The sequence below is a fragment of the Symphalangus syndactylus genome, chromosome 15 (genome assembly GCF_028878055.3).
Source record: "Symphalangus syndactylus isolate Jambi chromosome 15, NHGRI_mSymSyn1-v2.1_pri, whole genome shotgun sequence".
Taxonomy (NCBI): Eukaryota; Metazoa; Chordata; class Mammalia; order Primates; family Hylobatidae; genus Symphalangus; species Symphalangus syndactylus.
The window spans coordinates 54,679,963-54,706,902 of record NC_072437.2 but is presented as its reverse complement, the minus strand read 5'-3'; the positions used below and the strand labels follow the sequence as shown (position 1 = coordinate 54,706,902).

The following is a 26,940-nucleotide window of genomic DNA, read 5'->3' as shown; positions in this document are numbered from 1 at the left end:
CAACATTGAAAAGATCAACCAGACAGAAAATCAACAAAGAGTAAAGGGACGTTGTCTTGCAAAGTCCCCTTTACAGTGGACTTAGTATACCCTATAGACCAATTGAACTTAATGTACCCTATAGACAATTGAACTTAATGTACACTATAGACCAAAAGGGCCTAATAGATATTATATAATATTTCATCCAACAGCTGCAAAATACACATTATTCTCCTCAGCACATGAATCATTCTCAAGGGTAGACCATATGTAAGGCCACAAGACAAGTCTCAAAAATTTAAAAAAAAATTGAAATTATATCAAGTATCTTCTCAATCACAATAGAATAAAACTAGAAATCAATAACATGAGGAATTTTGGAAACTATACAAATACATGAAAATTAAATAATACATGCCTGAATGACCAGGGGGTGAGTGAAGAAATTAAGAAGGAAATTTTTTAAGTTCTTCAAACACATAATTCTGGAAACACAACATACCAAAATCTATGGGATACAGCAAAAACAATACTCAAAGTAAAGTTTATAGGTATAAGTACCTACATCAAAAAAGCAGAAAAACTTCAAGTAAACAACCTAAAAATGCATCTTAGAGAACTAGAAAAGAAAAACCAAAGCAAACCTAAGTTAGCAGAAAAAAAAAATAATAAAGATCAGTGGAGAAATAAATGAAAAAAGGTACAATTGATCAATCAAACAAATAAGTTTTTTCTAAATAAGATCCACAAACCTTTAGCCAGACCAAAAATAAAAGAGAGAAGACCCAAATAAATGAATTAGAGATGAAAACAGAGACATTACCACTGATACAACAGAATCAAAGATCTAGAAGCTAATATGAACAACTATGTGCCAATAAATTGGAAAACCTAGAGGAAATGAATAAATTCCCAGACACATACAACCTACAAAGATTGAACCATGAAGAAATCCAAAACCTGAACATACCAATTTTAATAAGTAATGAGATCAAAGCTGTAATAAAGTAATAAAAAGTCTCCCAGCAAAGAAAAGCCTAAGACCCAATGACTTCACCGTTGGATTTTACTAAACATTTATTTAAAGAACTAATACCAATCCAACTAAAACTATTCCAAAAAATAGATGAGGAAGGAATGCTTCCAAACTCATTCCTTGAGGACGATTTTACGCTGATACCAAACCTGACAAAAACACATTAAAAACAGGAAACTATAAGCCAATATCCCTGATGAACATAGATGCAAATATCCTCAACAAAATGCTAGCAAATCAAGTTCAACAACACATTAAAGGTAACTCATTATGACCCAGTGAGATTTATCCCAGGGATGTAATAATGGTTCAGTATATGCAAATTGCTCAATGTGATACATCATCTCAAGAGAATGAAGAGCACAAACCGTATCATCCTTTCAACTGGTGCTGAAAAAGCTTTTGATAAAGTTCAATACCCTTTATGATAAAAACACTCAAAAAACTGAGTAGAGAAATAACACACCTCAATACAATAAAACCATATATGACAGACCCAGAGCTAGTATCACACTGAATGGAGAAAACCGAAAACGTTTCCTCTAAGATTTGGAAGAAGGATGCCCATCTTCATCACTGTTATTCGACGTATTACTGGAAATCCTAGCTAGAACAATTACACAAGAGAAATAAATAAAGGGCATCCACACTGGAAAGGAAGAAGCCAATTACCCTTGTTTGCAGATAAAGAACCTAAAGACTCAATCAAAAAATGATTAGAACTGATAAACAAATTCAGTAAAGCTGCAGGGTACAAAATTAACATATAGAAATCAGTAGCATTTATTTACGCCAACAGGGAACAATCTAAAAAAGAAATCAAGAAAATAATCCCATTTATGATAGCCACAAATAAAATAACATACCTAGGATTTAACTTAACCAAAGAATGGAAAAGATATCTTCAATGAAAACTGTAAAACACTGATAAAAGAAATTAAAGAGGACACACAAAAAAGGAAAGATATCTATGCTCATGAATTGGAAGAATCAATATTGTTAAAATGTATGTACTACCTAAAGTAATATACAAAGTTGGTTCAACCCTAAAAAAAAAAATCCAATGATATTCTTCACGAAAACAACTTTAAAAAGTCCTAAAATGTATATGGAACAACAAATTACCCAAACCAATCCTTAGCAAAAACAAGAAAACTGGAGGAATCACATTATCTGACTTCAAATTATACTACAAAGCTACAGAATCCAAAATAGCATGGTATTGGCATGAAAACAGACACATTTACCAATGAAATAGAATAGAGAACAAATAGAGAAACAGAGACACAAATCCATACATCTACAGTGAACTCATTTTTGACAAAGGTATGAAGAACATACATTGAGGGAAAGGATAGTCTCTTCAATAAAAGATGCCACGAAAATTGCATATCCACATGCAGAAGAATGAAACTAGATTTCTGTCTCTTGCCATATACAAACATCAAATAAAAATATATTAAAGACTTAAATCTAAGACCCCAAACCATGAAACTATTAAAGAAAACATTGTGGAAACTCTGCTGGACAGTGGTATGGGCAAAGATTTCTTAATAATACCCTATAAGCAGAGACAATCAAAGCAAAAACAGACAAATGAGATCACATCAAGTTAAAAAGCTTCTTCACAGCAAAGGAAAGTCTGTTTCCTTTGTTGTCTAACAAAGTGAAGAGACAGTCCACTGAATGAGAGAAAATATTGGCAAACTATCCATCTGACAAGGGCTTAGTAACCAGACTATATAAGGAGCTCAAACAAGTCAACAGGAAAAAAACTCTATTAATCTGATTGTAAAATGATCAAAAGATCTGAATAGACATTTTTCAAAAGAAGACATACATATGGCAAATAGGTAAATGAAAATTTGCTCAACATCATTGATCATCAGAGAAATGGACATCAAAACTACAATGAGAAATCATCTCACCCCAGTTAAAATGGCATTTTCCCAAAAGACAGGCCATAACAAAATGCTGGCGAGGTTGTGGAGAAGAGGGAACCCTGGTACACTGTTGGTGGGAATGTAAATTAGCACAATCACTATGGAGAACAGTTTGTTCTCAAAAAAGTAAAATATAGAGCTACCATATGATCCAGCAATCCCTCCACAAGGTGTATACCCAAAAGAAAGAAAATCGCTGGGCACGGTGACTCATGCCTATAATTCCAGCACTTTGGGAGGCTGAGGTGGGCAGATCATGAGGTCAGGGGATCGAGACCATGCTGGCTAACACACTGAAACCCTGTCTCTACTAAAAATACAAAAAAATTAGCTAGGCATGGTGGCGAGCCCCTGTAGTCCCAGCTACTTGGGAGGCTGAGGCAGGAGAATGGTTTGAACGCGGGAGGCAGAGCTTGCAGTGAGCCGAGATCCTGCCACTGCACTCTAGCCTGGGTGACAAAGCAAGACTCTGTCTCAAAAGAAAAAAAGAAAAAGAAAAATAAAATCAGTATATCAAAGAAATATCTGCACTCCCATGTTTATTGCAGCACTATTCACAACCGCAAGGATCCAAGATCAACCTTAAGTGTCCATCAGCACACAATATGTGGTACATAGACGCAATGGAGTATTATTCAGATAAAAAAGAATGAGATCCCATCACTTGCAACAACATGGATGGAACTGGAAGTTATTATGTTAAGTGAAATAAGCCAGGCACAGAAATACAAACTTTAAATATTCTCACTTATCTATGGGAGCTAAAAATCAAAACAATAGAACTCATGGAGATAGAGAGTAGAAGAATGGTTACCAGGGACTGGGAAGGGTAGTGGTGGGGGTGGAGGCATGGAGTGGTTAATAGGTACAAAAATATAGTTAGAAAGGATGAATATAATCTAGTATTTCATAGCACAACAGGGAAACTACAGTCAACAATAATTTATTGTATATTTTAGAATTACTATAAGAGTATAATTGGATCATTTGCAACACAAATAAAGGATAAACACTTGAGGTGAGGGATACCCATTTATCCTGATGTGATTATTATGCATTGTATACCTGTATCAAAATCTTATGTCCCCTATAAATATGTACACCTACCATGTACCCACAAAAATTAAAAATTAAATACTGAAAATTCATTTGAGTTGCATATAGAAAAAAAGACAAACAGATATGCTTGCTTTTTGTTGTTGTTGTTTGTTTGTTTGTTTTGAGACAGAGTCTCTCACTGTCACCCAAGCTGGAGTGCAGTGGCATGACGACCTCAGTTCACTGCAGCCTTTGGCCTCTTGAGCTCAAGCAATCCTCCCACCTTAGCTTCCCGAGTAGTTGGGACTACAGAGGTATGCCACCATGCCCAGGTAATTTTTATTTTTGTTTTTGTTTTTTTGTAGAGACGGGGTTTTGCCATGTTGCCCAGGCTGGTCCCTAACTCCTGAGCTCAAGCAATCCACCCACCTTGGCCTACCAAAGTGCTAGGATTATAGGGGTGAGCCACCACACCCTGTGGCATTTTAAAAAAATAATTAAAAAATTATTTTTTAGAAGTGTTGATTGTCTCAAAAGATTTTTCCTGAAGGCCTTTCAACAAGTTGCATTTCTGCTCAGAATGTCTTCTTTTCTGGGAACTACAGAAGAAAAAAAAAATGGAAAAGAAAATAAAGAATCACAGCCTGAATTTCAACCATGAAAAACAGTAGTTAAGAGTGAGTGAGTACTGTGCCCAAATGGTAAAACTCTTTTTCTGATCATGGCTAAAATAAAATAAGGCCCAAAAGAGCTGTACAGAATAAGGACTAGAAAGGAGGAAAGTGTTTTCCAGCATTTCTTTATTCTCACATAGGAAAATATTTAAACATTAATAATTTTAAATAATAAAATTCTTAATGTTAAGGACTATTCAATGCAATGAAATGCTGAAATAAGGCAATTTTGGCTAGAATATTTTTCCATGTAATCTTTTTAACGTGCTTTTTCTTCATATAAAGTCAGTCCTTTAAAATATTTAGTTTAACTATATTTTTAAAATTATAATGTATGAATTTAATGTAATCTGAGTGTAAAATGATTTATCAAGGAAATATATATTTATAAAAAGTGTTAAGACAAATAAGGCTTAGCAATATTAAAATCCTAAAAATTATCATTGTATAAGTTATTTCTTAAGCATTTTGTTGATGAATAATTTGTTGCTATGGTAATTTGTAGGTATATTTTGACATAGCAAGAATGATGTCTTTTGCTTAAATCAAAAAACATCCTAAAATGTATTTACTCCTAATTGTATTTAATTTCATATTACAGTGATTAATCAGACTGAATGTCTTTATTTTCTGCTGTTTTAACTACAAGAAATGATGTCTCCTGTTTTTATCCTATTATAAGGATCGTTACAAAAATGGAAAACAATTAACACAGGGTTTAATGCTTGAGTGCTATAAAGCTGAAGTAATTGCACTCAAGGTCTGCTAACTTTTTAATCAGGCATTTGGCTGCAAGCTGCTCACAATTGATTCTAAAGAGAACTAACACTATCTGAAGAAGAAAGCAGGTATGCCAGAAAACCAGGCATGTTGGCAAAACAAATGAAATATTTTAAAAGGAAAAGCAAAAAAAAAAAAAAAAAAGCAAAATCGAAGCAAACTGCTTGTCAGCAGGCCATTTTCTTGGCTGAGGCTGTTACTGAACAAAGCCAGTATATGCACAAGAACTGTGGTGGAAGCCCCACTGACCTACTACTGCTTTCAAAGTGGAGCACTAAAGCTTAGCATTGAGGAGCCCTGTCCATCCCAACGTTAGTGAATTCATTAACAGAGAAGGCTTGCAATTTCCATATTCAGTAGAGTTAAGACACCATCAGAGGTTTCTGGAATTACATTCTAATTAGAAAAGTTTCCTTTTCTTCTCATTCAGGTTACTCTTTGAAAACAAATTTGTTCTTTCATAAAGCAAAAAAAAATCTGCAGTTTTCTTCTGAAAGCTAATTATTTCCTTTCTTTTTCTTTCTTTAATAAGTGTCATTCTCCAGCTGTGAAAGTGATGCCTTCTAGGCATGTTGCACACATTTAAAGGTACACATGTTGCTTAAGAGCATTGGGGGCTGTGGGGATGGGTGGGGGGGGGCGGTTAAAATGCCCTCTTCTGTAGTTTCTTGAAAAAGGAGACGCTAAGAGTTAATACTCCTGTGAAAGTGCTTCATATTCACTAGAGAATATTCTGACAAGTAGGGGGATATTTATAAAATTCCAAGTTTGAAATTTTTTTATGTTATGAGTTAGGTACATTGTTGATCTCTCTTTATACAGAAAGAGGAAACCAAATGAAAGATTTGGGTATTTACCTGGTGGATTCCAAGACGCTTGCTATTTCTTTCTTAAATCCCCAGAAGGAAATGAGAGCATTTGAACTTTTAAAAAGGAGTATAAAGCAGAAATAGCTCTTGCAGCAGAAGAGCAAGTCAGAGCAAGAGGAACAAGGAGAAGAAAACAACAGAAATGAGCTTCCTCAGACAAAAGCCTATGTACATTTTAATTACACCGATTTGCCTAGGCCACCAGGCAATCTGTGTTAGAATTCATTAGCGTGGCTCAGGGTCCAAAATAAGTTATATAGAGATCAGTGGATATAAAACATTATAACCAATTACACGAGTTTCTACTCCAGTTCCAGACAAGTTATGAAAGTCTCAGCTCCTGTGTGTGCCATCACTTTAGCCTCCAGGAAGCTATCTCAGTCCCTCCTACTGTAAACATGTCTCCCTGAGTCACCAGAGCATCTGTTGTTTCTAGGTGAAGGACTAATACAAATAAAAGGGAGGCGCCTGGCATCTGGCCACCTGAACACAAAGTCACTTAATCATATGGGAGTCTCTTCATTGCTATGATCTCAAGCATTTCAGGAAGAATGCCAAATGGAGAACAAAGAGACTGGCAGGCAAAGAGCTCCTTGGTTGCCTGGATTACATCACAAGCATAGTTTTTGCCAGATTAACATCTATGCTTTTACTGACTCCAAATGTGACTTTAAACAAAAATTCTCATTCTCTGTGCAGTATTTTACAGCAATTGGAAATCCAGTATTGAAGCAATTCTTTGGAATCCAGTAGATCTGAATGATGGGTGTGAGTGTATGTGTATATGTGAATTTTATTCTAAGAACTCATGGAAATAGATGTCATAATATCTCCTCCTGCCAATGGAGCAGGGAACAACATCCTACACTCCTGGGCATGTTTGTGAGTGTAAAGCATCACCACTTACAAGGATTACCTGTTTATTATGATGTGCATTATGAGCCTAATGCTTACTCTTTCAGAGCCTGCACATCAAAGAAATCTACAGTCCAGTCGGCCCTCTGTGTTCCAGGGTTCTGCATCCTCAGATTCAACAGACTGCAGGTTGAAAATTCACAAAATAAAAATGCTTTCTAAAAAATGGCATTAAAGAGAAAAATACAGTGTAACAACTATTTACATAGCATTTAAATTTTATTGGGTATAAGAAATCTAGAGATGATTTTTTAAATATGGGAGGATGTGCCTAGGTTATATGCAAGAACAATGCCATTTTCTATCAGGTACTTAAACATCTGAAGATTTTGGTATCTTCTGAGTTCCCAAAACCAATCCCCCGATTGTACTAGTAAACCTTGCTTTTGTTAGATTTTGGTTGTTTGAATTTTTTGTGTTGAGTGGAAATAATGAATACAATAATCAGAAACACTATTACTTTGAGATATGTTTAATTTGTAAGTAATTGTTATATCTCTTCTAATTTCCCAAGTTGATATAAAAACATTTAGATTAAGAGGTACCTTTAGCTTTTAAAGATTATTTATGTGTCTGTTCCAGTCTATTGCTTAAACTATAGAATAAACAATTCTTAAGGGTAATGTTCAGTCATGATCATTTACTTTTTATTTTTATGTCCCTCCTTAACACTTTCATGAATGTATATACATATAGCAATCAATTTTATCTTTTGTTTATAGCATTAACATGAGTTATCTTCAGATTTAAAATGCCAAAATCATTATATTTTACAAGCACAACTTAAACACTCATTTGTTTATTCACAATGTTTTCTTAAACATGCATCCATACATTCTAGGTTCAGGACATGCCACATAATCAATGTGCTAAGTAAGTATGATGTTGTAATTTAATTGTTAGAATTATTTTCTTAATGATATATAAAATGATGATACTTTGTACTTTGCAATCTATGACTTTTCCTATCTGTTGAAATACTATGTTGATATCCAAGAGAAGGAAAAGATCAGAACGAACATTTTTAAAGCATTTATTGTTTGCTGGTGACTACATTAGGAGTTTTATGTTTTATATCGTATTCATCAAATTATGACTTAAGAATTAGTGTCTTCTTTTTGCAAAGGATAAAATAGACTTCAAGACACATAAAAACTAGGCTACTCCAAGTCATATTTTGTAAGTACAATTGTCAGGATCAAATCCCTTGCTTATTTGCATATACTTTCTCCATTGCAAAAAACAAAACAACAAAACACAACAACAACAAAAAGCAAAGCCTAAATTATCACACATGATGAGAAAATTAACCAAAATTAAAGAAATGATAATAATAACAAAAATATATTAAATGGGCAATGCAATGGAAAATTGAATACTCTTCCACTAGTTATAAGCACCACGTAGACAAGGTCATGTTTGTTTCACTGTCAAATATATGTGTATCCCTAGCCTTAGAACAGTGCTCAATAAGTATTGACTAAATCATAGAATTTGTCTCAAAGACTTATTTTGTGCATGCACTAGTCATCCAAAAAACGGTAAAACACCATTAGTTTCATCAGACTTGATAATAAGTTTCACTACATTTTACATCCTTGGGGAGGACCAGTGCTCCAAGTCAGAATGACTTACGGAAAAACAACTGCTAAAATAGGCCTTGGAACATTTGAAACCAGATACAGTTTAATGTGGTTTATCCCTCCACTTATGTGTGTGTGTGTGTGTGTGTGTGTGTGTGTGTGTGTGTGTGTGTGTTTGGTAGAACAAGCAAAGAAGAGGTTTGCTTAGTCTTTCACAGGTTTTAATTTTCTTCTCCAGTTTTACGGCACATGAATCCTGCTGCATCTTGCCTGATAGACTTTTTAAACATTTTTTTTTCTGTTACTGCTGCCTGCTCAGCCTCCTTCCCCGATCTCTTAATTCTCTATATCTTCTGTTCTCAACTTAACTCCACCCATTAAATCATCAAAAATGTGGTGTGACTTTTGTCACAAAGGTGAGCTGATTTGGGGTGTGTGCCTGTGTGTGTGTGTTTTAGCTTATTTTTAGCTAGGACTAGTGCATGTACAAGTGGCCAAAACTAGTGAAGTATAACAAGTAACAGCAGAGTCAAGGATGACACGATTTAAGGTGGCACTGCTTTGCACGGCACTGAAATAAGCTTATTAACTGCTGGCGAATTCTAAGCTACACCACCTGAAAGTGGTAAAGATTTAAGTCTTTCCAATGTTTGTAGCTAAATGAATGCCTAAAATCTTTCTCTTTTTCTCTCTAGCTTTTCTCTGAGTTGAAAGTGATAACACACCACCACACAGTCAAGTGAGTCATAACCTGCTGGGGCTTGAGGTATGGAAGACGAACACTGGAGGAAAAGGTACCTTCCAGCCTGGTGAAATGCCGTGGAAATGTGAGGCCGTTTATTTTTTCTAAATGCCCCAGCAACAGCTCTCATTCACCTGCAGAAGCAACAGCTGTTCTGACTACTCGCAGTATATGGTGAGATCTTTATTTCTTCACCATTTTTTTTTTACTGTGCGTTTCCTTTTTTGTCATCATTGACCTTATAATGAATCACTGCACTGTCTGAGTAATAAGGCTGCAGTAGATAAGGTCCCCTGAGAATATGAAGGAAGAAGTATGTTCGGCAACTGATTACTGACTTATCCACCTGATTATGTGACCAATCTACTTATATATCTGATTTCAAATGCCTAATACAATGTTAATAATCTTATTAAAACTTCTTTGCAGTAAAAATCAAACTTCTTTGGTTGATGTTTTTTAATTTTTAAATTCTAAGTAGAGCAGTAGTTTTAAGATTGCACAATACAAATATTTTAGTGATGCTTCTGGAAATCCATCTAGCAACTTGTTATTTACCATATACTATTAGTAGTACATTATAAATAACTGAAATCTAAAACATAATTCATAAGGAATACAGAAAGAAAATAGAAGGGAGGATATCAGTTTAAATATCATAATTTAACAATTTGATACTTGGAAACAAAATAGTCAAAATAATCAATCCCATTTTATTTTCTTTTTACATTTTATTTTCTTTTTAAGAATTTTGATTTGCTTCTGGAAATATTTTATATTTTAGTGATGCTTCTGGAAATCCATCTAGCAACTTGTTATTTACAATATACTATTAGTAGTACATTATAGATAACTGAAATCTAAAACATAATTCATAAGGAATACAGAAAGGAAATAGAAGGGAGGATATGAGTTTAAATATAATAATTTAACAATTTGATATTTGGAAACAAAATAGTTAAAATAATCAATCCCATTTTATTTTCTTTTTACATTTTATTTTCTTTTTAATAATTTTGATTTGGTGACATGCTGGCTTAGCAATAGCCATAATTATGCTGCCATTTCCTGTTTCCTTTATTAGCTAAGAATTTCAAGATGAAGAACCTTATTTCTTATAGAAAGTTAGCTGAGCATTTTCCTTTCCCTTGCTGGAACTGAAGAATTGAGATAACTCAGAAACCTGACACTTCGATATGAGTTCTAGTGCTAGGAGGATGAGTGTCCTTCACTTTGATCTTTGCTAACTTTAAGTGACACTTCTCATTACCCCTCACCAGCTCTTCCCCAAAGCATCCTGCCTTTTCACAAGCTGTGAATGAGAACTCTGACTGGCATTACCAATATTGTTTGCTGAGTAATAGTTTGTTTTCAATGTGCGGCTTCAGGATCATTTACTAATTAAAATTGCTTTACCACTGAGAGGTCCCCTGAGGTATGCTCTTGTTTATCTGGATTATACCATGAAGTCAAAGTTGAATCAATCCTTAGACTATAATTTTCTGCTAATCCAAATGAAAAGTTGGAAATAATAAATTGATAAAATTCACACAATTTTATCAGTACACATGTACAATTAGGTTTATCATAAATCAAATAAACACAAACACAGATATCCAATCTGACACAGGAAGACAAAGCTTAAATGTGGAGCAATGGAACTATATGACTGACTTTTAAATATGCTACTGATAAAGGGGGAAGAGTGAACTTTAAAGAAATTTCATTTTCTAGTCAATTTGTATTTATAATCAAAAAGTTCTGGAGTTATAATATCATAGCCTTTGGGCCTTAATTAACACATCCACGCTTTACGAAATCATCACTCAAGTAAACCAATAAAATAACTTAGGCTGACTTTCCCACAGGTTAATATTGTGACATGCTTAGGTTCTCAGTGTTACACTTGTTTAAAGCTGTGGCATGATGAAAAATTATCCTTTGTGAGTGTGTGTGTGTGTGTGTGTGTGTGTTTGTATGTGTGTTAGGAAGTGGGGATAAGAAAGCCTCAGTAACTTTGATTGCTTCAGTGTAGCTAGCAACATTGAAACAAATATCAAGTATATCAAAGATGAGAACCTAAAGAATGTCACATAAGTCCGGGCGTGGTGGCTCACCCCTGTAATCCTGGCACTTTGGGGTCCTGAGGCGGGCAGATCTCCTAAGGTGGGGAGTTCGAGACCAGCCTGACCAACATGGAGAAACCCTGTCTCTACTAAAAATACAAAAATTAGCCAGCCGTGGTGGCTCATGCCTGTAATCCCAGCTACTTGGGAGGCTGAGGCAGGAGAATTGCTTGAACTTGGGAGGCAGAGGTTGCCATGAGCTGAGATTGAGCCACTGCACTCCAGCCTGGGCAATAAGAGTGAAACTCTGTCTCAAAAAAAAAAAAAGAATGTCACATAAATGATTCAAAATCAATAAGGAAAATAAGACTTAAATATCAAACAACTAAACAATTCTTGTGATTTATATTAATTGTCCAAGACATTGAATATCCAGTATCCAACATAAGGGCTAGCATGGAGCAAACTGTCATACATGTTTGAAGAGTTATGTGGGGAAACAATGGATGGGTGAATGAAGAAACAATGAGTGACATAAGGAGTTGGTGGTGTAGGGTTCTGGTCTGTTTTATTCATAGTTAATAACTCCCGTTCAAGGGCAAAAAGAGAAGACAAGAAAGTAAAGCCTAAATATTTCAATTTTAAAACATGGTATGTTATAAGAGAATTAGTAAGTAAAACTATAAGAAAGTGAATGAGTCGATAAGACATAACTAATTTTTGAATTGAAACACTTCTATCATAGATTTCTAGTGGTCTGTATTATTTTCTATAACTATACAATATCAAGAGTTCCCTTATAGATTTAAAAAGAAATAACAGTGTATATATGATGCTAAATGACACAACTCAATATGAATTGTCTTACTTCTTTTTCTGAATTAACTGTATGGAAAAACAGTCTCTATAGGAGAATCTTAACACTACAGCCTAAATGATGTGAAGGGAAATAAAAACACAAGGAAATTGTCAAGTTCCTGTTTAGGTTGTGGACTTAATGATACTGGCTTACGATATTTCACAAGTGTTTTTGGGAAGATTTCTCATTTATTCTATTTATGAGATTGATGTCTTGGATAGTTAACATAAAAAGTATATTTATCCAAAGCAAAATAAAATAAGTCCCTTTCACCATTAATATTTATTGTGTAGCTTAAATGCAGCAGGATTCTTCCAAATATGAAGGCAAAAAAATCTGGGCAGAACCTGACAGCATAAGAGAAAAACGCTGCTGAATTAGCACTTTCCTAGAAGGCCTTAGAGACTAGACATATATTATCTGTGGAGTCAATGATAGAAAGAGATTTGAGAAATAAACGTGAGGGTTTTCATGACTATGCAATAAATACATTTTCTAACATAGAAAAGTGACCTATGTTCTAAAATATTGCTAATTATATCTTCAAACTGATGGATGTCTATGTGTGTTTATCTGTATATACTTTGACACTAATGACCTGTAAACTACTACTGTATCTCCTGACACATGAACTAGATGCATGGAGAGATTCTCGATATAAAAATTAGTTAATCTTTACTTTATAAAAATCCAAATATCCTAAGTCTCTTTCAAATATAAGATTCACTCAGATTTACTCTGTAATTCATAATTTCCTCTTGTGAATTAGAGATGTGTACATGCCTTGAAGGTTCCATGGAACCCTTTTCAGATAGAGCCTGATCTAAAATGAGGCATATGTTAAATCTTCTTACACAAGGCCAGGCTCTCATCTTCCTCTGCACCCCACAGTGCTCATTCAAGTGAAGAGTCATCTTTGAAGGCAATTGTAGCTTCTTGCTTGGCTGAGCATCATGGAGCTTGGAGCAAGATAAAAAAAGAACTACAGACTTTCAACTAGAATTCTGCTAGCAGGACACACTAAAACCAGCCAGCCAGACCACTGTGGGATAAGTTTCCTATCCCTTTTGCCACATACAAAGTGTGATATATACTAATTGGCCTACAGTAATTTCCATCAAACAAATAAGAAAGGTATTTCCAATCATATCCAAGATTTATTTTATTGAAATTCTCTTCTGAAAAATTTGCCTGCCTACTTACATAATTATGCTATTTACAGTCTGCATAACTTTATCTGTCTTGGGATATGTACAAATAAGACATTCACTTTATTAGTTTTCCTTAAAATAGCTTATAGCAATGTCATCAGGTTAAAAGAGCATTAATAGCAGTTTGTTATGACTTCCAGGAAAGCTGGAGGTTGAACATGGACACTCTTGTATCATAATCAGCAATTTTCACATCCCTTCCCAAACAGCAATGGGCTTTTTTTTAAAAAAAACAAAGATTCAAACACCTCACTCAATGCTACTAAACAAGAATAAGAATTAAGGAATTGTTCATATGATTCGGATACATAATCAGGTTTAGGAAGCACTGTAGTAGACAACAGTATGACTCCTACAAACTTATATGAATTCAGGAAAGAATTCATGTTTAAAGTTTATTTTCCAAAAAAAGGAAAATATGTCTTATTTCTCCTTTAAACTATGATATATATTCTCCATGGACAATAAAATCCTTAAAGAGATAGGCATAGTGTAAACATTTTTAGCCTGTATGTGTCCACTCTATGCACTGTCTCCCCTACCCATCATTCTCTCTATATTCTCAACTTTACCTTTTGTTTAGGCACTTACACCCTCTTACCTGGAATGTTCCTAAGGCTTCGTCCCATCCCTACATCCCATGCTACCCTACTCCCAGTCTCCCTTCACTGCAATTTAAAAAATAACCTTCCTAAGGCATAGATAAAACAGACCCTATCCTGCTAGTCCCTACATAATAAAATGCAGTCTGCGTACACAAGCTTTGAAGCCCCCAATGGAAAAACCCGGCTTAACAGTCAACACTGTTCTATTAATTTCCTATACCAATAATATCCTTTTGCCAAAATAGAAGGCTAAGGACTTTTTCTTTCTTTCTTTTCTCTCTCTCTCTTTTTTTTTTTTTTTGAAACAGAGTTTTGCTCTTGTCACCCAGGCTAGAGGGCAATGGTGAGACCTCGGCTCACTACAACCTCCACCTCCCAGGTTCAAGCAATTCTCCTGCCTCAGCCTCCCGAGTAGCTGGGTGCCCGCCACCACACCCATATAATTTTTGTATTTTTAGTAGAGACAGGGTCTCACCATGTTGGCCAGGCTGGTCTCGAACTCCTGACCTCAGGTGATCCACCCACCTCGGCCTCCCAAAGTGCTGGGATTACAGGTGTGAGCAACTGCGCCCGACCAGAAAGCTAAGGACTTTTCTAATGACATTCCATATTTAACCAATCCTATGCGTTTTCACTTACTGTTTTCTTACCCTATTTGGTACACATATTTCCCAACTTTCTGCCCAAATCCTGGTAGTTCATTAAGGGTCATATCAAATTCTGCCCGGACCAGGAAGACTTCCTTGATGCCTCCAATATACATTGTTTCTGTGACTTATTAACTTGCTTTGCTTTGCCTATGTTGTTATTTTGTAATATACCTCTGGGGCACACGATGTAGTCTGCTTTTTAATGTGGTCATCTTATGTTCTGTGCTGTCCTCTGCACATGCTTTCCAATTGTATGAGCTCAATATAATTTTTAAATTTAATTATTGAGATTTTTTTAGACTAACATTTTCATCCTTCACAGAAGAGTAAATACATTCTGGAAAGATTGGTTTACTTACGGTTTTGAGAGATACTAGATTAGGGTAGGAAATTATTCCCCACTAAGGGTAAGTAATGAAATGATTTTCCAAAACCTCCACTAAAGAGGGACATAGACAGAATTCAAATAGCCTCAAATAATCAAGCCAAAGATTTCTCCTTCAGGCCCATTTTTGAGACCTTGGGTGAAACTCAGGAGGATACAGCTGAATTAGAGGCCTGAAGCAAGTGCACAGATACGTTGCAAATGAATCCAAGGCTAAGAACTGAGCCTGCCACTGTGTGTGAGTGCAGGAGCCGTGACCAGAAGCCAGGCTGAGTCAAAAACCAAGGACTGGTAGCCATGGCAACAGGGGCATATCCAGAAGTCAGAGCTGGAAAACAGAGCAGGTCAAACGTGGAACAGGCTTTTGGCTGGAGTAGAGAGGTGATGCCAGAAGACCAGACTAGGTGGAGGCCCTGGGACACTCCATGGTGCACAGGCAGCAAGGGAAGTCCTGGTGCCTGGGCCAGATGGCATTCTGCTGGACGTCTGGTTGCCGTTCCAGCTGGCTCAAGGTCCCATTCACTCCTCATGCCACAGATTCCTCTACCTGTCTTCGGATGTTCTGTTTTTGTTTTTTTTTTTCCTCCATATTTCGGATGCTCTCAAAGCAACCTCGTGAAACTATTTTGCCAGAAGCTCTGTAAGGTGACCCCACTTGTAGAAATGCCAGAAGTAAGTTTAAAGGTAGGTTTTTCTCTTTACCTAGAAGGAGACAATAAATCTTTCTGTACCCTAACAAAATAGTACAAGAATTTTGTCTCACTATCCTGGACAATTCCAGAATGAGTTTCCAGAAGAATTGTTCTACAATATGTCAGAAATACTGTATTGTTATTAATACTGATTCAAAATAGACCAAGTAGACTATTGTGAGAATCAGAGATCTTCACATTCCACTAATTACTTCCTTATAATGACTGACATTTATTGATACTGCTTTGACTTGCTATACTTGAGGTATGAGGCAAAAAGATTTGAATATATGAAATATATTAACAGTTATATTTGTCTTACCAACTCTCTGAAGTAGGTTATTTTTATTGCCCTCCTCCTCTTTTGTATTTAAGAAAAATAAAACCTAGATACACTTGTGGACCAAATAAATGTGGAGTTAAGATATAAAGAGGGAATCTGTAACGCTAGCCTTAGATTTGAAATAGAAATAATTTATTTAGGGACACCAAATTTTAGAACTTGTAGGGTCACTGTCAGCACATTTAATCTAAAAATATGAACAGAGTATATTGAGAAAAGAAAGGGAAAGAAAAAAAATCTGGTAAAATGGATCTAACAGTGGATACAAAATGGCTGTGCCTGATAGTACCTGGTCTGAGGATTGTGGGAAAAAAAAGGGAAGACAAGGCTGGAAGGAGAGAGGGATGGAGAGAAAGGAAGTTGGTTGAGAATGTGTCATCCCTGTGAAAGCTCTTTCCAGTCACAAATGTGGTGGTTTATTTATGAGTGTCTCATCGTTTCTAAACATTTGGGTATTTTATAAAACATCCATAGTAATGGAAAGATAAATATGCTGAAATAAAATTTTACAGAATGGATGTTTACACAATCTTAAAATTTTATTTCCTTATTTTTTTTCTCTCAGTGCCTTTTGAGAACCTATTGAAATCCCTCCAGCAAAATGCAAATGAGCACAGAAACCTGCAAGTACTGCACCGAGGCCCATGGACCTAGTGGAGCTGATGGATCATAGGTTAAGAACTCCAAATTTATCATGTTTTATTACTTAGTAGTTTTATAACTCCTTTTGAATTATGAAATCATTCTAGGCTCTGTCTACACATAAAAATGGGCGTATTTGAACTTGATCTTTTTGCCATAGAGGATCGCCACCATTTTACTCCCCTAAATACATAATTTATTCTTGACATCTAAAATACACATCTAGTATTATGCACAGTATTGTGTTATATATTATTACACCTCGCCGATATAATTTGAAGGCAACCTATACTTAGCTTCACAACTAAATCAATCTTAATAAGTATTTGTCTAAGTAATATTAACTAAGTAGTGGGGAAGAAAAACCTGCAAATGTGTTCATGAAGCATAGATTTAAATAACTGTAATTTAAGCTTGTTCTAAAGATTTATGACCAATAGCAAATAAAAAGAATTATGTATTTCTTTGTACATTTAATTTTACAGTGGAATAAACATAATGAATAAAATCCACTGAATGATTTGAAACAATATGAGCTTCGGGAGCTTGGGAATTAAATTACTTATTTGTTTCTCTGTCTCTGTAGATTCTACAGTTTTAATTCCTAGTGGCCTGAGTAAGGCAGATTCACGTGATCATTCTTCTGTCTCTTCGTTTAGGACAGTTTGAAAGGTGAGTGACAAGTATATAACCAAAACATTGGCAACCTTTCTTATAAAGGCATGGCATTTTTAGTAGCATACATGATTTTTGTCAACAAAATTCATATTCAGTCACTTTTCTGCTGAGAGTTTTTCCAACCTTTCTTTGTCATTCATCTCTCCTACTCTTTAGGAGTCCAAATGCCACAAGATTTTATTCTGCTCATCAATGCCACATCTTTGATGGCACCTAAAAACTGCTCTCCACTGAAGGACCCTGAATCCTGAAATCCAGGTAATTCCTTCATTACTGTCATCCAAACTTCATTCATAAGTGAATTCACTCTTTCTTCATTCATTCACTCAAAAACTAAGTAATCTAAATAGCCCCATTGTTTGATTTAAGCAATTCATAGTAAGATGTGAAAATCTTGGTGAAATATAGATGGTAATATGCAGTGGTGATGGAGAGAGCCCTCTAAAAATTTCCAGGGTATCTGGCTTTCATCAGTGAAAATTTGGGGAGCAACTTATTGAAAATCATTTCTTCTCTCAAGAAGCTCTCTTTCATTTCCTTGCAAAGATATATGTTGAGGGTTTAGTATGCATACGTCAGTTCATTATAATGCAGAGGTATTTGTATTGTTAGCCCCAATTATTTTTAAATCTAGAGTCTTTAACAAGTTTTACTCTTTCATAGTAGTACTATGGTCTCAGGTTTGTTTTTAATAATTTCTACTCCACTGCTTTAGAATAACTAATTTGACAGACATAGAATTTTCATCCACTCTAGGAAAATATTTCACCTAAATATGAGATTTATTTAATCTCATGTTGCATTTGGCTTTAAATTTGACTTGACCTCATTGAATCTATTTTAATTGTTTTACATCTTCCTGTAAGCAAATAGAATGTCTACATGTGCCCTTGTGCATCTAAGGCTACATCATGAATTTTTTTCCAGCATTTCACCTAGAGAGATAAAATTTAGTTCCTAGTTGGTCTGAGACACAAAGAATAAAAATGTAAAGCTAACACTGCCTATCTCTTAATTTCTATCGCTCCACATCTATTTTGTTCTTTAAAAAATGTCTCACAGTAACTTTTCAACCTCAGCAAACAAGTATGAAAACTCAGGTTGTTTTCACTCTGAAAATGAACCAGTTTCCAGCCATTGTGTTTTATGTCGGAATTGTCTAACTTAAATTGCGTGTCCTTGGGGCAGAGAGCAGTCTTCTATCTTTTTTTTTTGTTTTTTTTTTTAACAGAGCTAAGTATTCTGTCACTGTTCTACAAAACAATAAATAATGAAGTAAATTGAAGATGTGTGAATTGTGCCAGCTTGACAGAAAATGGAGCTGATGTTCTCAGAGGTGTTACAGCAGTATTTCCTAATGAGCAGCCAGAGCCTCTCTCTAGCATCTCAGAAAACCAAACAGGAATGCAGGATAAGAAAGTGGAAGTAAAGACAAAAGGGAACATTTATTTTGGATTAACTTGTAGTTACTTGAGCTGATACACCTATACTAAAGGAAGAAAGGAAATGATGGATATTTTAACCATCAGGCTTATTGTATAAACATCATTCTCTTTCATTCCACGTTGGGAAAAACAAACCTTTTCCTCAAATTTTACTTTGCATATAAAATGTGTTAATAAAACTAAATGTGTTTTAACAAATGTGTTTTAATAAAAACTAACGTATTTAATAAAACTAAAAATAAATGATCATATTTGTCCAAAAGTTCTTACTTGTTTTTTTTGTAAACGAGGCATAAAGAGCTTTGTGCACTTCTGTCTCCACCAAAAGGTACCTCTAAAAGAGGACTTCCTTGAACACCATATATAAACTAACTCTGATCCTCTAGCTCCTCCCCAAAGTCACTCTTCCTCTATTCCATGTTATTTTCCTTATCAAATTCACCACATCTGAAATTATTCATTCAGTTTGTAAAAAAAAAAATTGTATCACATTATAAGCATATAAGTTTCTGTGATGGAAATATCTCTGTATTGTTTTGCTAGCACCTAATAGAATTCTGCAACATAATAGGTTTCAGTAAATATTTGTAGAAAAGTAAAAGACATGCAGCTTTAAAATAACCTAAGTGGTCTAAGTAATCAGTACTTTGGTAACCCTAATAGAATGTCAGTAATATCACTAATATCAATGAGATATCTCTAATAGAAAATATGGCATAGAGTAAGTATTTAGTCAATATATGATGAAAGAAAAAAAGAATTGAGAATTGAGATAAAAGCTGTATGAACATCTCAATTATAAATTGTGATCCTAAAATTTAAAGAGGCATCTTTTGAAATCCAGAAACTTATCCAACTTGGTGGCATGCAGTTTTTAAAAAGTATGTATATCTATATATTTATACCTTATAGCAGATGATTGGTACTCAATTAAATGAGAAGAGGAAGGGAAGTGTAAGGAAAGATGAAAATTGTAGAACACTAACTAAAACAGAAAAGCATATTCTATCTAATTTTGCCTGTTTTCATACATTCACAGGTACTGATGATATATTTGGAAAAAATTTCACATTATGTATTTTTATGATGTCCATATATTATGGATTGAATTGTGTTCCCCCAGTCCTAAGCCCCAGTATCTGTGACATGTGAACTTAGTTGGAAATAGGGACTTTGGAAATGATTAAGTAAAGATGAGATCATTAGGGTAGGCCCTTATCTAACATGACGGTGTTCTTATAAAAAAAAAAAAAAAAAAAAGGAAGTTGGGTGATATGGTTTGGCTTTGTGCTCACCCAAATCTCATTTTGAATTGTAGCTCCACATGTCATGGGAGGGACCTGTTGGGAGGTAATTGAATCATGGGGTGTGTTTTTCCCATTCTGTTCTCGTGATAGTGAATAAGTCTCAAGAGATTTGATGGTTTTATAAAGGGCAGTTCCCCTATACATGCTCTCTTGCCAACTGCCATGTAAAATGTGACTTTGCTCCTCCTTTGCCTTCTGCCATGATGGTGAGGCTCCCCAGCCATGTGGAACTGTGAGTCTATTAAACCTCTTTTTCTTTATAAATTATCCAGTCTTGGGTATTTCTTCATAGCAGTATGAAAATGGAATAATACAGTAAATTGGTGGAGTGGGGTACTGCTATGAGGATACCTGAAATGTGGAAGTGACATTGGAACTGGGTAACAGGCAGAGGTTGGAACAGTTTGGAAAGATCAGACGAAGACAGGAAAATGCGGGAAAGTTTGGAACTTCCTAGTGACTTGGAGGGCTCAGAAGAAAGAAAGAAGTAGAAAAGTTTGGAATTTCCTAGAGACTTGTTGAATGGCTTTGACCAAAATGCTGACAGTGATATAGATAATGAAGTCCAAGCTGAGGTGGTCTCAGGTGGAGATGAGGAACTTGTTGGGAACTGGAATAAAGGTGACTCTTGCTATGTTTTAGCAGAGAGGCTGGTGGCATTTTGCCCCTGACCTAGAAATCTGTGGAACTTTGAACTTGAGAGAGTTGATTTAGGGTATCTGGCAGAAGAAATTTCTAAGCAGTAAAGCATTCATGAGGTGACTTGGGTGCTCTTAAAAGCATTTAGTTTTATGTATTCAAAAATATACGGAACTCTGGATTTGAACTTATGTTTAAAAGAGAAGCAGAGCATAAATGTTTGGAAAATTTGCAGCCTGACAATGCAATAGAAAAGAAAAAAACATTTTCTGAGCAGAAATTCAAGCTGGCTGCAGAAATTTACATAAATAATGAGGAGCCAAATGTTAATCACCAAAACAATGGGAAAAATATTTCCAGCGCATGTCAGAGAGGTCTTCACAGCAGCCCTTCCCATCATAGGCCTGGAGGCGTGGGAGGAAAATAATGGTTTCATGAGTTGGGTCCAAGGTCTTGCTGCTTGTGCAGTCTTGGGACTTGGTGCCCTTTGTCCCAGCCATGGCTAAAAGAGGTCAACATACAGCTCAGGCTGTTGCTTCAGAGGGTGCAAGTCCCAAACTGTGAGGAAACTATTAACCTGTGCTGTATTCTGGAATTATATAGCCTACAGAAAAAACTTCCATTTGTAGCTTTCTTTCTACATATTGTAAAATTGAAATAAGAACTTTTCACTATGTGGGAGGTCCGTCAAAGCAATGCTTACATGTGGCATTGGGCCTGTGGGTGCACAGAAATCAAAAATTGAGGTTTGGGAATCTCCATCTAGATTTCAGAGGATGTATGGAAATGCCTTGATGGCCAGGCAGAGGTGTGCTATGGGGAAGAGCCCTCATGGAGAACCTCTGCTAGGGCAGTGCAGGAGGGAAATGTGGGGTGGGGTGGGAGCCCCTGTACAGAGTCCCCACTGGGGCACTGTCTAATGGACCTGTGAGAAGAGGGCCACCATCCTCCAGACCCCAGAATGGTAGATACACTGAAAGCTTGCACCATGTGCCTGGAAAAGCTGCACACACTCAACATCAGCCTGTGAAAGCAGTTGGGAAGGGCACTGTACTCTGCAAAGCCACAGAGGCAGAGCTGCCCAAGACCATGGGAACCCACCTCTTGCATCAGCATGACCTGGATGTGAGACATGCAGTTAAAGGATATCATTTTGGAGCCTTTAGATTTGACTGCCCTGCTGGATTTTGGATTTGCCTGGGTCCTATAGCCCCTTCATTTTGGCCAATCTCTCCCACTTGGAACAGGTGTATTTACCAAATGCCTGTCTTCCCATTGTATCTAGGAAGTATTACTAACTTTCTTTGATTTTACAAGCTTATAGGTGGAAAGGACTTGCCTTGTCTCAAATAAGGCTTTGGACTGTGGACTTTTGAGTGAATGCTGAAATGAGTTAAGACTTTGGGGGGCTGTTGGGAAGGCATGATTGCTTTTGAAATGTAAGGACATGAGATTTGGAAGGGGCCAGGGCAAAATGATATGGTTCTGCTGAGTCTCATCTCAGCAGAATCTCATCTTGAATTGTAGCTCTCATAATCCCCATGTATCATGGGAGGGACCTGGTGGAAGGTAATTGAATCATGAGGGTGGGTTTTCCCATGCTGTTCTTGTGATAGTGAATAAGTCTCATGAGAACTGATGGTTTTATACAGGGCAGTTCCTCTACACATGCTCTCTTGCTTGCTGCCATATAAGACAAGCCTTTGCTCCTCCTTCGCTCCTCCTTCACCTTCTTCCATGATTATGAGGCTTCCCCAGTCATGTGGAATTGTGAGTTCATTAAACCTCTTTTTCTTTATAAGTTACCCAGTCTTGGATAGTTCTTCATAGCAGTATGAAAATGGACTAATACACTGGGACGCAGAGACAGACACACAGAGATATGCATAGAAGGAAGATGATATGAGTGCACAGAAAGAATGCTATCTACAAGCCAGGGAATGTCTGAGGCTACCAGAAGCTGGCACAAAGGCAGGGAACAGATTCTACCTCAAAGACCTCAGAAGGCAGAAACTCTGTGGACGCACTGATTTCTGATGTGTAGCCTCCAGAACTAGGAAACAATATGTTTTTGTTGTTTAAAATGCCCAAACTTTGTAGTTTGCTATGGTACTTCTGGCAAAGAAACATACCATTCATTCTGAATTTCAATGACTGAAGTAACTACATAGGCCCAATATCTAGATATTGGCACAATTAAGTGACTTATTATATTCCACAGCATTCGTTTAAGTAATTAACATTATTTAATAACATTTAATTCAATTATCTAGTTAAATAATTATATGTTTGCAATTCATTTGTCTTCCTTGTATCATTCAGTCTCTTGCTACAAAATTAGTTTATGATATCATTCTACTACCACCAACACATTTAGGAAATTATAATAGGGCCTAAAGTTTGCAAATATTATAATTTTATCCACAGATTATATAAAATTTAATATTAATACATTTATTCACATAAAGTGGGGAGTTAACATAATTTTTGAATCTCCTTCAAATATCAGATAATAGATTTTCCCACCATCAAACCAGATGTTTAATAAAAATAATAAAGATAATATAACATTTTAAAAATCAATGGAGTTAATTTTATCAGTGATTTACCAATCTGTCCTTGTATTCATAATGAGTGAATATTTTAAATAAACATTGTCTGATTAAACTATGAAAGGTATTATCACTGTTATTTTGCTTCAAGCTTAAAAACACATTCTGTTTTGACTCTTCATAGTATAAACTGAAAAGAACAATTTATATTGATAGCATTTATGCACATAGAAATAATTTCCACTTTATACAGTATTGTGTTAAAAAAATTGATTTTACATGAAAAACAAATAGGAGAGTTTAAAACTACTGTAAATGACCTCTGTGAGGAAACTATTATCTTAACTTTTGCTGTATTCTGGAATTATATAGCCTACAGAAAAACCATCCATTTGCAGTTTTCTTTCTACATATTGTAAAATTGAAATAAGAACTTTTCACTAAATGGAAGGTCCATCAAACAATATAAATGCCATAAAAATTAGAACAAAGATAAATATTTTTCTTATCTACTCTATGGCAATTGTTGATATTTAAGTTTAACTCAATCATCTGTTAGAATAAATGCATGTCTCTAATGTAATTCAGTTTCATTTAATTAGTATTCATTTGATTTCTCTAAGATATTATAAACATCACAGAACAAAACTCCATAAACAGGTTTCCTATTATGTATATATGAAAATCTAGATTGAGTTTAGATGTCAAAGTTTGGTTAATTTATGCTTCTGATGGAATAAAGAGAAGTACAATTAAATTACTTTTTCAGAAACATATCTGAGTATATTTCATTTTAAATCAGTCCTGATAATCTTTTAACTCATTTCATGATTTGTGTTTTTATTTACAAGTCCAATTTTATGTTTTATGGAGTTTGCTTAGTCTTACTTGAAAACTAGATAGGGATTTGTGAGAATAAGAAATTTAAAATTTTGATGCCTCAGATTCCTTATCTGTAAAATACAGTGAAGATTTTAAGATAAAAATCTATACTCACATTTTGTAAATCTTTTTGAGTTTCAATTCTCTAAGCTAAAGAACAAAGTCACTAAACATAAGTGACAAAGAGCTGTGTATTCCTTTCAGAAGACAGTTTCTTGTGCCTTTGTCCATGGTTTGATTTTCATTTAAAAGCACACTTTTTAATCGTAAATATCACTGTCATGCAATTTACAATAATATTATTAAATAAGCAAAAGATATGCGTGCATGTCTGGCCCTCAATGTTGCAAACTTAGCATAGAATTGTGTTTATAATTGTTTTGTGAATTATTGCATGTTTCTGGTTATAGACGCTGCTATGTCTCCTGCAAAGTAGTGTAGTCAAACATATTTCTTTTAGATCAAGGTCTACATTCAAGATTTAGATCCAGGAAAAATCTTTCATTCATGAATTTTGAGTAGTAACTCAGGTGTCAAAGGAACCAGTGTCTTAACCAAATTGAGCTTCAGATGCCTTTTCCCTAAAGCAATCATAATGATGTCTGCCTTGTAGGATGAGTAAGTACGAGTAAGTAGTGTTAAAGCATCTAGTATAGAATCACTAACAGGCACTTAGCCAATATTACCTTTTTTCCTTAACCTGTCCTTCATCTTCCTTCAGAATGGCAAGAATTGGTGCCAGAATCCTTGGACTTTGTAGCTCTGTTGACAAGAAATCTTGCTCTTGTGCAAGTCAATTAAATACTCTGCCAGCTTTTTGTTTGCAGAAGTATGGCATTGTCTTCTTAAATCCCTTTCCCATAATTATTTTCTCTACCTTTATTATTCTGGTCTATATTCGTGCATTACACGAAGTAATTTGAAACTGGCAGATTGTTCAATTTCTCCCCAACATTGTGTAACAACTTAGAACTGCATCTAGACAATTTTGACATCCACAAATAAGTGCTGTTCTGTAACCCTGGATTTTGTTAAGGGGCATCTATTATTTGTCAGTCTCTGTGTTATTTATTTTACATATTTTATCTCAATCTTCACTGCATGAAGATTCACAAATTCAATAACTTTCATTTCATGCTGGTTAGTGTGGCAGCTTCAAGTAAACTCTCACCTTAGCACTGTAACTTTTGAAAAATAGTGAAAAAGTATTTACCTAATTTTAAAGTGACTCATTGAATAACCCATCTTCTACAAAAGAGATAATTGTAATTATTATTACGGTCCAAAGTAATATCACAGGAATTTAGTAACAAAATTCTATTCCATAGAACTAAGCTTATACATAACTTATTTTTATCAGTATCAAATAATTCTTTGAAACACTGCAAAGATATGAGGAAAAATTAAATACACCTATCCAATAATACTGCCTGTAATTCTTATATGACTTAAGACATATGCTTCAAACTTGGAAAGTTGTAGAGAGGCTACAAATTTGCTTAATATCCATGACAGGATATCAGTGAAGCTAGAATTTTCACCTATGCCTGTTACCCCCAAAACAGGTCTCTTTTCATATATAGTCATTTCTCTTTAAAAATAACTTACTGAAATTCAGGATTCATGAAACATAATTATTATCTATCTATTGACCAATCTCATATCCAACTAAGGGAAATAAATTCAATTGTGTATTTAGATGTACACAAGAAGTTTTCATTCTATAAATGTCATGCATGTTTTAGAGTGCAGATCATGTGTCTCCTATTAGTCATAAACTACAGGACCTCAGACATACAGAAGCATAATTTTCTGTAAAATATGTATTGCAATTAGCAAACACAAAAGAATTCATGTTTGTTTTCCTTTATATTATAAAATTTTAAATATCCATTTACATGTCAATATTGATTCATTTTCCAACTACTCAAAGTAGGTATGCAGATTAAAAGTTTTTTTACATCACACCGAAGAAGATACAGATAGTGATACAGGAATGTCATGAAGGTTAATGGATTGACCATGGTTATAAAATAATTAAAGGGTGTGTAGCCATCAGAGTACCGTCATCTTAACTTCTTTATAAAGCAATTTAGAGAACCATAAACACAAATGCCCAGACAGCAATTTTAAGATAACAGAATTTTTATAAATGCTATCCAATCAATGGGAAATTTCATTTTAGGTACTTTAAAATGAGAAGAAATGCATGTCTAGGTTAACTTATAAAAAGCCACTTGTCAACAATGTTTTTATTATTTTTTAGTTATATAAATAAGATCTCTGTTCTTTCAAAATCTAGGATAATAAGAAAACTGGTTTAAAATGTATATAAAGATGTTTAAAAGTTTTTTTGAAGTAAACAGACAGCTGATATAGTTTGGATATTTGTCCCCACCCAAATCTCATGTTTAATTTTAAT

General features: G+C 35.0%; 1 protein-coding gene and 1 long non-coding RNA gene across 8 annotated transcripts in view; one reads left to right on the top strand and one right to left on the bottom strand.

The window, feature by feature from the left end:
• Positions 1-26,940, bottom strand: part of PCDH9 (protocadherin 9) — a 927,614-nt gene that overhangs the window by 353,646 nt on the left and 547,028 nt on the right. The window lies entirely within an intron of this gene.
• Positions 16,556-18,173, top strand: LOC134732548 (uncharacterized). Its single transcript, XR_010115863.1, has 3 exons — positions 16,556-17,046; positions 17,602-17,687; positions 17,850-18,173. It is a non-coding gene; the product is annotated as an uncharacterized lncRNA (long non-coding RNA).